The sequence below is a fragment of the Galleria mellonella genome, unplaced genomic scaffold, assembly GCF_026898425.1.
Source record: "Galleria mellonella isolate WM207_F2 unplaced genomic scaffold, CSIRO_AGI_GalMel_v1 utg1789, whole genome shotgun sequence".
Classification (NCBI taxonomy): domain Eukaryota; kingdom Metazoa; phylum Arthropoda; class Insecta; order Lepidoptera; family Pyralidae; genus Galleria; species Galleria mellonella.
The window spans coordinates 483266-498135 of NW_026442020.1; the positions used below are offsets into that span (position 1 = coordinate 483266).

General features: G+C 33.5%; 1 protein-coding gene across 6 annotated transcripts in view; it reads left to right on the top strand.

Annotated features, from left to right (window-relative positions):
- Positions 1–2822: 2822 nt before the first annotated feature.
- LOC113515271 (homeotic protein distal-less-like) overlaps positions 2823–14870 on the top strand; it is a 134508-nt gene continuing 122460 nt past the window's right edge. For 2 of the 6 annotated variants that reach the window (XM_052893540.1, XM_052893544.1), the window contains exon 1: positions 2824–3539. The gene's annotated coding sequence lies outside the window, so the exon portion shown is untranslated. Of the gene's footprint in view, positions 3540–14870 lie in introns of all 6 variants that reach the window. The other 4 variants (XM_052893541.1, XM_052893543.1, XM_052893542.1 and 1 more) reach the window with 4 other exon arrangements.

Consider the following 14870-nt stretch of genomic DNA (forward strand, 5'->3'; position numbering starts at 1 on the left):
ACTAATATTATAAAGAGGGAAGATTTGTATTTTTGTGTGTATGTATGTTTGTAATTGAATAAACTCAAAAATTACTTTGCCGATTTCCAAAATTCTTTCACCATTAGAAAGCTACATTCACCCTGAGTAACATGGGCTATGTTTATTGCTGGAAAAGATCAGGGATCCTTATTAAAACTTTAGTAACGTAACTCAAGGTGTAAAAAAATGCTATAAAATATATTTCGTCGCGTGCGCTGCGGAAACTATTGGTGATAGAACAAAAGTATGTTCTACAATATTGAAGAAAACATCAATAACTACAAAAAATTTCGCGATACTATATGTCTAACTATTATCGTTATGTCACAATGACCACTTTTTTATGTTGTAAAAATGTCAACTCGTGCGAAGCCGGGACGGGCCGCTAGTATTAAATAAAGATGTACGACAGGCGAGATTAACTCTGTAAGAGTTCTCTTCCAGCAAATTTTGAGTGAAAAAAGCTATTAATTCCATATAAACCATCTAAATAAAATCTCACTAAAATATTTAAGAAAATTGTAACTAGACAATGTCTGTACTCATGGGAGATATTTGAGAAAAACTTATACGAGGGATCTTAATAAGAGTAATTGAAGTCAAAAATATTTTTTTTTATTTTATTAAATTGCTGATTTTAATAAAATTTCCATGGGACCAATCTGTAGTTAAGTATATCCTTTCAGATAAAAAAAGATTTTCCAAATCCGTTGAACGAGAGTTATGGGAATCGACGCCGGGACCACGCAAAGCAACGTACCCACCAATGCGCCGCGGATACCATCAGAGCATTTACATGTAGTTGCCCTAATATAACACAAATAAAGATCGTGCCCCAAAAAAAAAACTTCAATTATGTAGTTCTTTTGATCTACAAACTATTTTACTGAACCGATTTTGATAAAATTTCAGTGGGACCAATCTGTATTTATATTATTTCAGAAAAAGAAAAAAGATTTTTTCAAAACTGATTATTCTCAAAGAAACAGCTCGAAAGACAAAAATATACTTTCTCTATAAGCATGCAGTTTAATTGTTTTTTAATCATATTTCGACCAATGTTTCCTTGGAAGAACTATTTAGTTTCATTGATAAATAGTAGAACAGGAAAAGGACGCTTCGATTATACCGTGTAGATTTTTAGTCAATTTTGTTCTAAAAAGAACGGATTTTTTAGTCCATTTTATTCTACCAGTAGAAAAAAACTAATTTTGTAGTCCATTTTGTTCTACCAGTAGGGATTTTTAGTCCATTTTGTTCTACCAGTAGAAAAGAAGGGATTTTTAGTCCATTTTGTTCTACCAATAGAAAAGAAGGGATTTTTAGTCCATTTTGTTCTACCAATAGAAAAGAAGGGATTTTTAGTCCATTTTGTTCTACCAATAGAAAAGAAGGGATTTTTAGTCCATTTTGTTCTACCAGTAGAAAAGAAGGGATTTTTAGTCCATTTTGTTCTACTAATAGAACTAAATCGTAGAGCAATACGGATATAATCGTTTTTATTTATAGGTAACTCAGATTCCCTTAGATTGGAGCCTAATATGCGTTGCTTTACAATATACGTGACAGTATACCAACCCTGTTTACCCTGTATATATATATTAGGTGATATGGTAGTGGACAACGGTGTAACGGAAACCTCGGGGGGGGGGATTATTCGTAATACTAACTATCGGCTCTATTGCTAGTAAAACACTCTATCAGGTCGACCTCCACACGGTCCCCCCTGGATATCATCGTGGTTAATTCCTGACCAATTCGACACGAGGTGCTAACTGACCTGCTTTCATCCTCATCTATCATTCCTCACTGGTGACTGATGCCAAGTGGGTTATTTTATTATCACCCATAAAAAACCCTGTTTTATATATGTATGATAATGGTGATATAGTAATGAACAACATAACCTAGTAGCTTATTTATGGTTTGAACATAATAACGTTGATCTAACGGGAATCTCATATGAACAAAGGCCGATCTAATTCGATAAGACATCCGGGGAACCACGAAACACAAATGTGACTAGCTATTTCAATGTCACGCCTCAAAGCTCGTGTGGCACGAGTTCGTCCAGAATTCCAACTTGACAGCTGTAAACGCTGTCACACACATATGTACTGAAATAAATTTAACTAAACAACATACTCATATTATTTTAATTGAAGTCCCTTATCGCACTAAGAAATCTTTGCACCTGACTGTAGGTACCTACAAACACATCAACAGGTCAAACGTAGGTTGGACGAATACACGTTGACAAAACAGAGTTCGACGACCCCGGGTCTCTTTGTTGGAACCCGATACCGCGTAACTGACACCACACAAATCAAAGACACCGTCACAAGAAATTCAAAAAAACACACTCCGATGAAAAAAAAAACTCGAAAAGCCTACGGCCTGGGTCTGGATTGATAGCCGCTGCCCGTCTCCTGGCACGTACTAAGCCAGCTGGGCGTGGCTTCTTATAACAGGTTACTACAGAAGAGAGCACCGCCAAAAAATACCCATAAAAAACATATAATGGTTACCCTGGCGCCGGCGATCGATGCTTCAGTGCCAACCCGCGTTCTCCTCACGTACAGACGAAAAAAATCGCGCCACAAACGCTGACCAATCAGAGGAAGGCTCCGCCCCTAAATCATTCCACCTCTAAATGCGTCACGCCCCACGCGGCGCACTAGCGCCACATGTCCTATACAAGTGGCGTAGATCCGTACTAAATAGAAAGAGAGGGCGATACGCGGGGCCGTTCGTTTCTCGGACAATTTCCCCCAACCGATCATTAAGTGTTTAAATTCTACGGGAGTTGGTTGTGTCGAGTTTCGACGGAGGGGAACGCTATTAAAATATCCACAAACATTATCTTTAATTGGACAGAATTTTGTGCTTGTGTGCGTTCGGGCGCTGTTTTTTTTTACTCCCCAACCAGTGACGATTCCGTTTTTTCGAAACTTGATGACTGTTATCAGCCGTGTTTAGTGTGCAGTGATCGTGTGTGATTTTCGATTACTCGTTAAACTTAGTGGTTATCGTATATGACAATACATTAGACTAGTAAACCGGCAGTGACGAAAATGTCATCGGTTACATGACGAAAGGCACGTAGAACGCAGCGTGAATCGGCTACCGAAACGAAAACGCAAAAGTAAAATCGGAAAATGGTCCACGTGCTCTGTAATTGTGAATCGTAATGCATGGTTCGTTAATTGATCGGCAATTATATTCCTGTCCCGTTCTTTCTAATTACCAGTAACAATAATTTTGATTACGCCGCGTCACTAGTGATAATTGTTAGATTTGTAAATCAAACAATCGATTCTAAAAGTAATAAATCGTAAATCTACGTTAGAAAAAAAAATATTTTTAAAAATCGAACACAAGTTTTGTCGAGTTCCACAACTGCGGTTGCTATAGACGAGTGTGTTTAGAAACTTACAAGTGCTGTGACAATTTGTGTTTCAAAAAAAATTATTGTGACAAAGTGATGCCGTGTCTGATTGCTTGACTTGCATTTAACCGTGAGTAAATAGTATTTATATTTTATCACCTAATATTATCTTAAAATATTAACAGAGAAAAACATTAGATATGTTTTCATGTCGAAGATATTTCTTTTATGATATCCTGGTATATATCTACAAAAATCTAATAAAATAATAGAATTGTGTAAAAAATATCGAAAATAAAGTTTTATTAAGTAATTGGTATCCTGTAGTGACCTCTATTTTTATTTTAGTAAAGTTGCTAATACAGATATATTTGTTAGATGCACACAATAAGTAATCTTTACATTATTTAAAGCACTAGGTACCTTAATATCGACAACACTGAAAAATCTAATAAAATAACCTAGAAGTATCAACACAATAAAATAAATCAGCAGTGAATCACTGTTTATATTATATTAAAAATACATAGCGTTACAGCATAGTTTTCAAATTAAATGAGATGGTTACATAGATTTTATACAAAACATTTTTTTCTTCGAAGTGATGTAGCCTTTGTTAGATAGGTATTTTTAATTTTTTTTTCGTAGAACTATGGTGGCAATCAAGCATACAATCCATCTGATAATAAACGGGATTACCGTAGCCTATTGACGCCTATAATGCCAGGGATATCATGCGCGCATTGCAAACCTTTAAGAAATCTTATTACTCCCTTTTTGAAAACCCTATGCTGTAGTTTCTAGGATTTAATAATAATATAATGGTAACCCCGTCTGCGTTATCCGTATACGCTGGCGGATTATCAGTGAGGGATGATAGGTGAGGATAAAAGCAGGTCAGTTAGCCCATCGTGATGAATTTACCAAGAATTAACTTTTTTTTATACAACTTAAAATGGCAAACAAGTTGACGGCCCACTTGATGGAAAGACGTAACCGTCGCCTATAGACATGAGCAGTACCATGGACATAACAGAGTATACTGTTTCGCACATGATACCCTCCATGCGTTGCCATTCCCGAGAACTTAGGTGTTATTCCTCTGTACCCTGTAAATTCACGCCATATCCCACCCTTCAAACCGAAACAAAGCCATTGGTTTCCAGAGGTAACCGCGTAGAGGTGAATCTGGTAGAGGGTATATTGCTAGCAATGAAGTGGCTAGTCCCTATAACTAACAATCCCTTTCCCCCCTCCTAAAAATGGAGTAACAATAATTTTATTAGTAATATTGGTCACATATCATATCAACTATCCACTGCTAAACATAGGCCTCCAGGGGGAAGGGATTCTTGATAGAATAATTTACTAGAGCAATAAAAGCCATAGTTGTCCTATTGTAACTTTTATAACTTACTTACACCAGAGGGAGACTTTGTACAAAAGTCGTTTACTTGGGCCCCTCTGTCCCATTCATGTTTCTACCATGAAGCAGTTGTGTTTACAGTGAATTTACAAGATACAGACGAATAACACCTGAGTCCTCAGGAATGGCAACGCATGGGAGGTATCATGGGCGAAACAGTATACTCTGTCATGTCCATGGTACTGCTCATGTCTATAGGTGACGGTTATCACTTTCCATCAGGTGGGCCGTCAGCTTGTTTGCCATTCTAAGTTGCATAAAAAAAAACTCACCTGCATTCTATTACAAAAGAACTTAATGACACGATAGGCAAGTTTTGTTTAAATTATTATAGAAACCTTGGAAGGGGTTTCTAAAAAAAGAACATATTAGAAGAGGTTCTACTGTATAATGAAAGAAAGAACGAAATATTTTTATTCAAGTAAACTTAAGTTTAAGCATTTTTGAATAGTCATATTTTCATTGCCGGCCATTCGAAACGCAATATCAGCCGAGAACGGGCCAGAAACTTAACTATTGTTTTATTCAAAAAGTTTAGCTATAAAAATAATGAATTTGTGTGAATACAAACTACTGAGTATCAGATCATGCAGTTTAAAATATAAAATATAATAAATTGCCAAGCGTTTAAAAAGAATGTAATAACATAAATGTGTAGAAAAATAAATTTAATAATTTTGTAAAGTTTATATGTATATATATAATAGTGCGCCACCTCTTCTTTGTCTTTTTTCTCAATGTCCTATACCCAGAGGTTGTCTGGAAGAGATTGCTTAGCGATAAGGCCGCATTTTGTATCAATTCTTATTACAATTAAATGTATTTACTATTTTATAAATGGTGCAATAAAGTGTAAATAAATAAAACAAATAAACTGTAACTTTAGCGGAAGGGAGAGACAAAATAATGTAATACTAAGTTTAAGAACTATATCTGTATTTAATTTTAAATGAAACTTTACGTTCTTGTAAGAAAATAAAATTTAAAAAAATCGAAAATGAATGAATCAATCAATCAAATTTATATTTGTCCTGGACATCAGTAGACCGTCTTATGTCTAGGACAATTATTAGTTTTATATTTTCAGTTAGCCGTATTGAATACAAAATATACTCGAATCAAATTTTATTAATAACAATATAATAAAAAATTTAATAAGCATTTTTTAAATAGTCATATTTTTTATGAATCTACCACCTATTTCGGAATGTAATTTTAAAAAAATCGTATCGGTAAAAGGATAGAAAATAAGAAGCTACAATCAATCACAGTATTTTAAATTTATTAGATATTTTTCTAATTGGAGATTTTTAGAGATTTTTGTTAGACACTCATCTCATACTCTAATTGTTAATTTTATTTGACAATATTGAATATATGTATCTACACACATTTATTAACAATAACAAACTTTAATTTGAATCCTTATTTAAATAATAAATTAGATTTGCCTGCCTACAATTTTAAGGCAATTAAACAGGTGCCAAAAAGTTCTGACACATGGCCTTTAGAATGTCAAATGTCTGTTTAAAGCAAATAAATATTTTATTTAATTTCATTTGGAAATATAAATAAATATACTCACATTTAAATGTTTTTAAAATCTAAAAATGAAATAATTATTTACCTAATTATTTGAATTGAACACAAAAATGTCAGTAACTTGAATTAATTTTTTTTTAATTGATTTTAAAAAAACTATACTAGTATTTGCTTATTAAAAAAATAACCATAGACTAAACTCCAATCAGCCGATTTTCCAATTGGAATACCATCTACGAATAGAAGTCAGGGAAAACGCTGAGAAGATATGCGAATATCACATTCGCAATAAAAAATAATTTAAGATTGTCTTCTACAAAAAACCTTTTTCAATCATGACAAGACTAGTAATTTTTTTTTAAAATACTGGACCGATTTTGATAAGTCTTTCACAAGACCAATGTATAAGTATATCTTATTTTATAGATTGTAAAACGTAAGGTAGATAATACTATCTACAAAATCTAGGCACATATTTAAAAAAATAGAAATAAAAAAAAATTAAAATGTTAATAAAAATTCTCGAAATAATTAATCAGTAGTTTAAACTGTTTAAATACTGACTAGTATTTTAAACGAGTGGTTAGTAATTTACCGAATAATTAAATTGTTTCACAAAAAAATCTATTTCTAATATGACTAAACCAGTCATTTTGATTTAAAAACTAAAATGCTGGACCTATTTTGATCAAATTTCTATAAGACCAATCTGTAAGCATATCGTTTTAAACAAAAAAATAATTTTCCAAATCGGTTTACAACTGACAGAGTTATGAGGTAACAAATATAAAACAAGATTACCGAATTAAGAACTCCCTTCTTTTTGAAGTCGGTTTCAAAATTCTTTTCTCTATTCGACTAATATCGACTAAAGTTCTACAGTTGAAACACATTTTAAGCATTTTATTTTTATATAAAAATTATATATTTTTTTCTTTTTTTAAATATATAAATTATAAACAGAAATTTCCCACTTTTTTCGGTAATTTACGAAATACCCATCTACTTACCAAAAATTATATTTAATTGCTAAATTGTTAACCTCCATTAAATTTTAGTATAGTGTAGTAACGCTGTATGGGATGAACCCCCCACTAGATATAGTGACGACCTCAAATGCATCGCAGGAAGTCAATGTATGCAGATGACTCAGAATCGTTCTTTATGAACGGTCCTGAGCTATCTGAATCCAATGCTGGGCATCATAGACCTCTTCCATAGATTGAGATTGTTTGCCAATAGTTTCCACGTTCGGCAGACAAGTTAGCAATCGCAGTTAGGCTTAGGTGCTGTTTTAAGGGGTATACCCCTGCCCATTCCTTGTCCATAGAGTTCCCTTAGTCGCCTCTTACGACATCCACAGGACAGTCAGAGATGGTTCATACTGTGCCAAGACCATAAGACGTTAATTTACGTTTGCTAGATTATATTCTATACAAGTAAAACCGTGTGAAACAACTAGTAAGAAGTAAATGGAAAAATAGTTTAGACAAATATTTAAAAATCTACTACACAGATGTGTACCTCATTGTATATCTCAACTGAGAGCGAACGACCTTAATCCTCACATCCTTCTGTCAAGTGGACCTTCAATTAAGTTGTCTTTGTGACTTTACCTTTAATGAATACGTTCTATTTTTTTTTAAGTGACTTATTTAAGAAGGAGGTTCTCAATTCGTTTGATTTTTCAATTGACTTCAAAAAAAAGGTGGATTTTCTCAAATCGGTTTTTTTTATGGATGAAAATGGTATGGTAACCCCGCCGCAGAATGAAAACAGGCCAGTTAGCCCATCTTGGTGAATTCATCACAAATTAACCATGATAGTTTCCTGGGAGAACCGCGAGGAGGTCGATCTGATTGGGTATATTGCTAGCAATGGGATTCTCAGTCTCCATTACTAACAATCCCTTTCCTGCCTCTCAAATCGGTTATATTTGTTTGTTACCTCAGAACTTCGTCATTTATAAAGTACTTTAAAAAAATCTTTTTTTGTCTGAAAGGATATGCTTTCAGATTAGTTCTGTAAATTTTTTTTTAAATCGCTTCAGTAGTTTAGTTTTCAAATCGAGAATATGGTTACCGGTTTTGGCACTATCGAAGACGGTGTTTTTTTGTGGAATTAAATTATAAAAATATTTTTGCATTTATTTACTTTTACGTTATCTATTCTGAATTTTTTTTTAAATTTTTTTCTATTGGTAGTGTATCGTGATATTTTATGGCAATTGAAGACGCCGAAAGCAAAATCCTTTTATAAACATACGATTCGGCGTTCTAAATTCAAATATTGACAAATTGGACTCTATTTTTCACGCTAAGCCTTTAATTTCGGCCATTGTGCGTATGAAATTCAAATATTTTCAATCTAAAGTGTCTACGAAGAGTCTTGTCGTTCATCGATTTTTTATCACGATAAAAGCCGCTGTTTTTTGCGGCGCTAAAAGTATTTGTTTTTAAACGACTTAAAAAGATCCTCCATCTTTTTCCCAATTCAGTTATTTTTTTTTATGTTTATTAGCTTATAACTCCGTCAGTTATAAACCAATTTGGAATTTATTATTTTTTGTCGTAAAAGATATATTTACAGGTTAGTTCCGTAGAAATTTTATTGAAGTCGATTCGATAGTTTAGTTTTTAGATCAAAATTACTGATTTTGTCACAGTTGCATGGCTGTGTTTCGGTTTCAAGGGTGGGATATGGCAGTGATTTTACACGGTATAGAAGAATAACATCTGAGTCCTCAGGAATGGCAACGCATGGGGAGTAACATGGGCTAAACAGTATACTTTGTTATGTCCACGGTACTGTTCATGTCTATAGGCGACGGTTGCCACTATTCATAAGATGGACTGTCAGCTTGTTTGCTATTTTAAGTTGCAAAAAAAAGTATACTATTATATTAAATTTCATCATTTTTGATGAACGCTCTCCGTTGATTTAATCAACATCAACATTAAGTTCTTGAGCAATTGTCATCACAATTGAGTTAATTAACATAAAACAATAGTACAATATATGTATAAACCTTCCTCTTGAATTACTCTATCTATTGATGAAAACCGCATTACAATTCGTTGCGTAGTTTAAAAGATCTAAGCGTACAGACGGCGGGAAGCGACTCTGTTTTATACTATGTAAAAATTTGTTTTATATAATGAAATTGTAGCTAGACGATGTATGTACAAGGGAGATATTTAAGGAAAAATAATATGAGAAGAAAAATAATATATATATTATTAAGAAATAAGCCTGTTATAATATTAGCCGTTAATTAGCCACTGCTGAACATAATCTTTCCAATAAGGTAGGTTTGCGCGTAGTTGCCACGCTTGGCAGGCAGGTTGGCAACCGCAGTTTGGCTTTTGATAGAGAAGGATATAGACAATTTTACAACCGACTTCAAAAAGAAATAAGTTCTGAATGAGGTTAGGTTGTATTTTAATATGTTCGTCATCTCATAACTCCGTCAATTATGAATCTATTTGTAAAATTATTCCTTTATCTGAATTTTGAATCTGAAAATTTCTATAGAATCAGTCTGTAAGTATAAGATATACTATTAAATATTTTTTATTAATTATATAAATTTTATTCGAAACCAGTTTTGTATTTTAGTTTTTAAATCACAACATAACATTGTTTCTTTTTGTGGCACACAGTCTACATATTTTACTATCGGACCCAATCAGTTACCTCAGCCACGCGGGGGGAAAGGGATTGTTAGTAATGGGGTCTAACAGTACCACAGCTAGCAATATATCCTAATAGTATAACCTCCATGCAGTAACTCCTGGAAACCGTCAGGATTATTGTGAAATTTGTCACGTTAACTAACTCACTTTTAACCTCACTTATCATCCATCACTGGTGCCCTGCCAGCGCAGGCGGGGTTACCAAACCATTATCACCCATTAAAAAACCCAGCCACGTATACAAAGCCGCGGGTAAAGACTAGTGCAATATAAATTAATTGTTTTATTAATTTTATTACACTACATTTACGATGTAACAGACTCGCCTTCACTAAAGTCAATGGAAGTACAGAGCTCAATGCCAGCCCGAAGAATTCGAACACAGCCTAGAGCGATGCGAAGCGGGTCTGAACTATATGGGTATTAAAAGCTTTATAGAAATACTAATAGGCTGTATAATGACGTGGCCTTTGCCTACAAAAACAAAATATTAGTACGTCAATTTGTAAATTTCTAATATTGATGAATTTGTTAGGTAACAAGTTTAGACCGTACTCACAAACTCTTTTTTTTTTAATACAACTTAGAATGGTAAACAAGCTGACGGCCCACCTGATGGAAAGTGGTAACCGTCGCCTATAGACATAAGCAGTACCATGGACATAACAGAGTATACTGTTTTACCCATGATACCCCCCATGCGTTGCTATTCCTGAGGACTCAGGTGTTATTCCTCTGTACCCAGTAAATTACTGTACTCTTAATATATATATATCATAATGTGCAGTAGCTCTCCATTGTATGTGTTGTGATTTGTAAGTCAATATCGATACGTACGTGTAATTGTTTGTCTGTAACAATTTTTAATTTTTCACCGCATAATTACGTTTCTGTTTTTCCAAAGGTAGACTGGAAGAAATTGCTTTATATAGTATTAAGTCCGCCTTTTGTACCAGACATTTTTTTTGTAATGTGACTACATAAAGAATAAATAAATAAAAAATAAATAAACCGACTTTAACTTTTATTGTAACAAATTTCCGGACTAAATCCAGTCATTTGCAAATAGAATTTTTAAAATCGTTTTAAAAATAGCGAAAATATAGCACAGCGTACATACGAGTATATTTAAAATTAAAATTGTATTCCCCAAAAAAAAAACCGACTTAAATTGTGGTGTTGCCACTATTTACACCCAAATTTTGAACCTCCTTCTTTATGAAGTCTTATTGAAATTGAATGGAAATTGAAGAAGTTTTATTGAAAAGTATAGACTATTTGACAACTTCCTCTTTTCTGAAGTGGTTTATAAAATTATAATAGATTCTTAAACCTATCCTATTTGAAGGGACTTAAAATAAATTGTCTAGGGATAGGCAGGAGCGTCCCTTTTAAAACATCACCAGGACTTGGCTGTGGTTGCCAGCCAAGCGTGGCATCCTCTAACAAAATCCCTAATAGGCGGAGGCTGAATATATATATAACAAAAGAGTATATATATAATTTTATATTACATATACATTTAGAAATACAGTGATAACAACAATTACTCGAAATGATATAAGCAAAGGTTAATTTTAAGAGAGATTTATTCCAGTCAACTGAATACAGTGGCATAGTGAGTCTTGATTACCTATAGCCATTTAATGACTATTAAATTCTCTATATAAAGCCTAAAGTCCTTATAAAGAGCTACAAAAGTACGTTTCGTCTCCAAAAATACAACGAACTCTTTGAATATCCAATCGTATCTGTTCCACAAACCCACTGAACGTTCGTTAAAGATTAATTATTATTGATTCGTAAACTAAACGATGTTTTTAGTCGAAACACTATGGTTTATGGAATAATTACTGTAATAAGTCATTGTTTACTATTGCACAGTAATAATTTTTAGTTTGTAATGCTGAATACTTTTGTTTACATAAGAATTGCGAAGTTTCGATTTTCTGTTAATATTTTTCATTAAGTTCCCTTAGTCGCCTTAGGAAAGGAAGTGATGGCCTATGAGTGATTCTATAACGGAATCACACGGCAAGCTTATTTAAACTGGCTTACTACGTAGTAAATAATTGAATCTCTTTTAGTTTCTAATCCTTGTTCTGTTTATTACCTTTACTGGAAACTACAATATAGAATAGAAAGTCTAAAATCTAAGCCATGTGCACATAGAAGAAATTTACCAGAAGGAGACTTTATACAATAGTCGTTTGCTTGGGCACCTCTGTCCCGTTCGTGTTTCTACCGTGAAGCAGTTGTGTTTGCATGGCTGTTTCGGTTTGAAGGGTGAGATATGGGAGTGAATTTATATGGTACAGAGGAATAACACCTGAGTCCTCAGGAATGGCAACGCAGGGGATGTATCATGGGTGAAACAGTACACTCTGTTATGTCCATGGTACTGCTCATGTCTATAGGCGACGGTTACCACTTTCCATCAGGTGGGCCGTCAGCTTGTTTACCATTCTGTTATATAAAAAAAATGCACTTTTATAAGAGAAGGTTTGGTGGTGGTATAATAGGCAACACTAGCCCTTTGTCAAATAAACAAAAAGGAAAGAGACAGTTATCATTTTCTCTAAAATAGTAGACAGTCTTACTTACCTTTTCTACTAATATTGTCGGTGATCATAGGCGGCGGTAGTCACTTATCATCAGGTGAGCCGAATGCTCTTTTGGGCCCTGTGTTATAAAAAAAAAAACTTTAGTATGATAAATGCGAAAGTTTGTAAGGATGTTTGAATGGATGTTTGCTGCTCTTTTACACAAAAATTACTGAACAGATTTGAATGAAATGTGGTTGACATATACAATACTTCATACCGATTCACGTAGGTGAAACTACGTGATCGTATCAATAAGTCGTTTAAAAAAAACCAATGAATTAAGAATGTCGCGTTTTTATTCTATTAAGTATTTTGTCATAATGGAAGGTACTATTTCTATTTTTGAGGAGGAACATTTATTGTACCAACAATTTTAGATATATAAATAGATATTTGTGTTTCGATTGTTCGAACTGTTGGACAAGATGGCGGAAATTTTCATTATAGGCGGGAAATTATTGAAAGTGGTAAATTTGTCTATGTGTATAGCTTGACACTACGCAATTGTTTGTTATGATTATAATGTGCTTTTGAATATTCTTGTAGAAAAATAATAATTTTCGACATGAGCCTCTTATACATGATGTTGGCAGAAATGGTTATAAAAAGACGATCGATTGCCATATTTTTTAGTGAGCTAAATATTGTCTATGGTTGTTTACTATGGATCTAAGAACAAGTTTTTCTATGAACCGTATCTATCCAGAGACAATTTTTTTATGATAAGAACAAGCTGACATCTTAGTTTATAGTTGACAGCTCCTTAATGGGAAGATGGTAACCATCGCCTATAGATATGAACGACACCACAGATATCACAAATGATTTTGTGATGCCCGTGATACCTTTCAATATATATTTTATAAAGAAAAATAATACGGTTCATGAATCCAAACTTTGTACAAAGTCAGCAACACGTTCAATACCAAACTTTAATTCGTCAAAGGTATAAATTTTCCTCGAAGGGGTTGAATCTTTATGAATGATTAAGATCGCCATGTGACCCTTTACCATCGTTAATAATATAAATGACTTTCTAATAGTTGTTTTTGTCGATAACTCGCTTAAGTTCGGGGGTATTGTTAGGTATGTATTTATATAATAATAGTTATTATGGTTGTTGAGATTTACTATTTGACGTAACTACGTGCATGCTGTTTTTGTTGTTTATTTAAAGACACTAACAAATACATTTTGCTTTGCAAAAAAATGGTGACTTCAGTCGTGATTAAATTACGTACAATCGTCATATCAACGTTCAACTGTCTACTGGTGAACATAGGCCTTCTCCATAAGGGAGGTTTTGCCAGTAGTTGCCACGCTTGGTAAGTGTGTTGGAAACAGCAATTTGGCTTTGGTGATGTTTTAAGAGAGACGTTGCTGCCCATGCCTCGTTTATTAAGTTCTTTTAGTCGTCTCTAACTCACTACCCACGGTAAAGAAAGAGGTAGCTCATTCTATGCCGGGATCACACGGCATAGAAAATTGATAGCTGGTAATCTCACTAACCCCGAAATGTTTCGTAAAAAAAATCATTTTTATTCCTTACAAATGTACTACGGAACCAATACGAGAGCAAAACCTATCGATTGCAAAAAGAAATATGATAATAAAATTGTGTTCCACAAAAAGAATTGACTTCAATTGCAACAAAACCAAATATTTCGATAACATTTCTGTGAGACCAATCTGTGAGTGTATAATATTTTACATAAAAAAAAAAGAATTTTTCAAATCGGTTTACAACTTACGGAGTTATGAAATAATAATCACAAAAAAAGCCACTGAATTTAGAATCTTCTTTTTGAAGTCGGTTGAAAATTAGTTCAGTAGTAATAAAAAACAATTCAAACGAATTAAGAATTTTTCTTCTTCTTTCCACTTAGAAATCACATAAAAATCAAAAGAATCCGAGGCGAAATTCAATTCGGACAATAATAAATAGTTTTGACTAACGAATCAATCGATTAAAACGATATGTCACGTCCATAGACAAAATAACAGACACGTTTATAGTCTGTGTCGACGCTGTTTATTCCCGCCATTCGACGCCTAAAAGAGACGTCAAGTGGCAGTCATTTATAATCGATACACATCTCCCACGTCACTCATTGTCAATGAATATCGGCCAATAAATATTGTCATTTCACTTGTCTACTACATATAGGTGATAATATTTTCTATCCTTGAAA